A 4,550-nucleotide genomic window follows, 5' to 3' on the forward strand; every position below is an offset into this window, starting at 1 on the left:
ATCGATTTCATATTGAAGAAGTTGGTAGAATTCTTCTATTTCATCCTCACTGGCTTTAGTGTTTTGTGCATAAATTTGAATAATCGTGGTATTAACTAGGCTTCCCTGTAGGTGCATGGATATTATCCTATCAGAGACAGTGTTGTACCTCATGATTAATCTGGATATGTTCTTTTTGACAATGAATGCAACACCATTCATCTTCATTTTGTTATTCCCAGCATAGTAAACCATGTGGTTGTCAGATTCAAAATGGCCAATACCAGTCTATTTCAGCTCACTAATGCCTAAGGTATCGATGTTTATGACTTCCATTTCATTTTTGACAGTTTCCAATTTTCCCAGTTTCATACTTCGTACATTCCATGTTTTGATTTTCAATGGAGGTTTACAGCTGTTTCTCTTCATTTTGAGTTGTGACCCATCAGCAAATGAAGGTTCTACAGGCTTTTCTCCCATGAGCTTTACTCCATTCATATTATCACAAACTTGTCTAGTGGAAGATTAAAAAAAAAAAAAAAACTGATGAAAGAACGAGTATAAATTGCTACAATTTCATTAACTTGACCTATACTTATGGATGCAATAACTCAAAATACCAACTGAGAGGGAAAGGGTCTTCACATCAAGTATCAATCCTATCCCGTCTGTATGCAGGGTAGATAGGGGTTGACAACTTAGACATTGGCTACCTAAAATGAGGGTAGGGACACGAAGTGACTGGTTTACAAGTTTTCAAGAGGGAATTTCATTTAAGAGTGTGCAGGGGAGGGCACAGTCCCCACTGAATATTTTTCATCTTGTTTAGACGTGTCTGATGTAAAGAGATGGGGATAGGATTCTTGTGATTTAATAGTGAATATCACTATTATAGTGAACAAAACTTAAAAATAATTATAATTATTTCACACAGAACAAGAGGATACAGAATGGTTTTAAGTCAGGAATGTTGTGTACTAGAATTGTATTTTTTCATCACACGGATTCAGACTTTATACTGAGCAAATAAGCTAAAATCTGTATTATGTGAAGAAAGAATGTGGCAGTAGGAATAAAGGAAGGTTCATTAACAACCTCAGATAGTGCAAATGATACAACTTTGCTTACTGGAAGCAAAAAGGACATGAAGTACTGATAAAAATCAAAGACTACAGCCTTCAAGTATGGATTGTACCTTAAAGGAAAACAAACAAAAGTCCTCACCACTGGAATAATAAATAATATGATGATTAGTGGAGAAAAGATTACAGTTTCTAAGACTTCATTTTGCTTCAATCCACAATCAACACTCATGGAAGCAGCAATCAAAAAATCAAAGTACATATTGCATTAGGCATATCTGCTGCGCAAAACCTCTTTAAAGTGTTCAAGTGCAGAGATCATATTAAGGACTAAAATGTGCCTGATCCACACCATAGTATTTTCAAAACTCATTGTTTGTGAAAGGTGGAGAATGAATAAGCAAGTCCTAGAAGAATCAAGGCATTTGAATTATGATTTTGAAGAAGAATATTTTAAGTACCATTGAGTACAAGAAGAACAACTAAATCTGTTTTCATAGAAGTACAGCTAGACTATTTCTAAGAAGCTATTATGGTGAGACTTCGTTTCTCATACTTTTGACATGTTAAGTGAAGTTTCAGTGATAAAGAGGAAGGCCCTCCAATGAAATGGATTGACATAGTGGCAGCAAGAATGAGCTCTGATATAACACCAATTGTGAGGATGGTGCAGGACCAGTCAGAGTTTTGTTCTGTTGTGCATAGGATCGCTATGAGTCAGAGTCACCTCTATGACACCTAACAACAAATGCATATTGCTATAATAATAATAGTGCAGAACTTTTCAAAAATAGTTTAATATATTTTACTCCAAATGTTACAAATCAGGAAGCCTTTGGAAATGAAAATATCAATACTTCAAATGCTAATACAGTTGGCATTAGCCAGACTTTTCCAGGATAAACCAAAATGTTTGGGTAGCCTTTTTGTTGGAGTTTCTATTTTGTGGCATCCTCATTAACACTAGCTACTATGAGTCTTTTGAATTTTAATCCTGCAGGTTAGTATGTAATGATCACTTATTGTGATTGTAACATACATTCCCTCTCTATGGTGGCTGCATACTCTAAGCACAAGACAAGGTCTGCAGTTTGAATCTGCTAGCCACTCCACAGGAGAAAGCTGAGGCTTTCTGTTCCCATGATTACTTAAAGCCTCAGAAACCCTATACCAGTCACTATTAGACAGAACCTACCCAAAGGCACTTAACAACAACAACAACGTACTGAATGATTTCTGGTGTGATGCCATAGGATAAGCATTGGATAGCTAACTTAAAGGTTGCCTCTTCAAGCCCACCAGTTGCTCCTTTGAAACCCTATATAGGGTCACTATGAGTCAAATCTGAATCAACTGCACTCAACACTAACAACAGCAACTTTTGTTGTTAAGTACTGTGGAGTCTCTTCTGACTCATAGTAACGCTGCACTGTAAATCTTTTGTTGTTGTTGTGAAGTGCTGTCAAGTTGGTTCTGACTCATAGTGATCCCGTATAGGGTTTTCAACCGCCGACCTTACAGGAGCAGAAAATCTCTTCTTTCTCCCTCAAAGCAGCTGGTAGTTTCAAACTGGCAACCTTGAAGTTAGTAGCCCAAGTTATAACCCCTACACTACCAGAGCTCCTTATTACTATTGTTGTTGTTGTTAAGTGTCTTCGAGTCCATTACAACTCATCAATTTATGAGTGTTTGCCTTTGAGTCAACTGGTGATCCTATGTGGGTCAGAGTAGAACTGTAATTGCATCCTATATGGTATTGCTATGTACTCTACATTTTTCTTAATATAAGATTTTCTTAGTAAACCTTCACAAGACCAAAAAAGTTTAATTTCTTTAATTAAAAATGTAAAAACTAGGAACAACAAATGTTTCTGTGTTCTTTGTTCCCCTCTCAAATTGTATTCTCCTTCTGAAATTGATCCTTTAGTCTATGTCACTTTGTTCTAGGGCTGATAGAAAACTACGTACAGTTTATTGTTGTGTTGTTGTTAAGTGCTGTTGTGTCAGTTTCGACTCATATCAACCCTGTATAGTGTTACTGAGCAGTGGCTGGTGAACTTAAACCACCAACTTTACGACTCAAACTGACATTGCAGTCATTAACCCACATTAAACCACAGCAAAAAATGCTCAAATATGTCTATGCTGATTGAAAAATAGCCACACCATCTTATCCAGATTATCCCTTTTCCCATGTCTGCCACATCTTGAAACCTTTGGAACTTCAAAATGTTCCATGATTCAAGATCAAATGGTTTAATGCCTAGCCCAGAAGGGCATTCAAAGATCCAGTCCCAATTGCACAGCCTGACAGTCAACTGACTAGTTAGTGCCAGTGCAATTGTGTGTTGTTATTTTAAGTGAAGTAGAATTAGTTCCAACTCATAGCAACCCTAAGTAGGATTTCTAAGGAGTGGCTGGTGAGTTTGAACTGCTGATCTTGTGGTTCAAACCAACCTTACGGTCCTGTGTTCATCCTATAATGCCACACCAGAACTGCTGGTTGGTAGATGTTTTGACTGTCATTATGGTGTGTCATTTGAGAATGTTTCAATGACCACTTTTTTAAAGCAAAGTTAACATTCCTGATGAGTTCTATGATACGCAAAGTTACCTTACCAAAATAGTTGGTAACTAATAGGTTAATAAAGTATGGAGCTGTAAGATAAGCACTGGACTTCTAATCACAAGATCAGAGTTTCAAACCCACCAGTGGTTCCTCAGAAATCCTATACAGAGATGCTATCAGTCTGATCTGACTTGAAGGCACTTAATGACAAGGTTTAATAAAGTAATATTTTTAATTTTTAATTAAGACCTGTTCTAGCTTTTAAATATTTTAATGTATGCATGTCAGCAGGCAGTTTTCCTCAAAACCTGATTAACTAGTGGTAAAACATTCATGTTTTATTTGTTTACCTTTAGAAGGGCATTTCTGACGTAAAAAGCATATGGCGCCCAACATTAGAAAAATCCTACTCTCCAGATACATGGTCATTCTGAGTTGGAACTGCCTTCACGGCACTTAACAATAAGTCTTTAGAGAGATTTAAAAGCATTTGAGCATTACATTAAAACAAAATAAATTAAAAACAAGGAGAAAAATAAACAATAAAGAAATTATGTGACAACATTTTATATAATAAAGCACTTTATTCATTTCAAAATATGTCTTTCAGATTAATAATATCAACATTAAATAGTTATAGGTTTAAGACATGTATAGCTCTAGATATGTTGTATGAATATTAAAACAGAAAAACAATTTCATTGACTGGAATTAGTCTAATTGTAAAATAATTCAGTACTATTCATCAACAGTTACTCATTATGGGATTTTTATTTAATTTTAGCATATGTTTTATAGATTTTATAGCTCTCTGTTTACATAGTGAATCGAATAATATTTATAGAAATAAAACTATAGGTTTAAAAAGCAGCTCTTTGAATAACATTTAGTAAATGAATCCTACATTTCATATATGTAAT

The sequence above is a fragment of the Chrysochloris asiatica genome, unplaced genomic scaffold, assembly GCF_000296735.1.
Source record: "Chrysochloris asiatica unplaced genomic scaffold, ChrAsi1.0 scaffold00322, whole genome shotgun sequence".
Lineage (NCBI taxonomy): Eukaryota > Metazoa > Chordata > Mammalia > Afrosoricida > Chrysochloridae > Chrysochloris > Chrysochloris asiatica.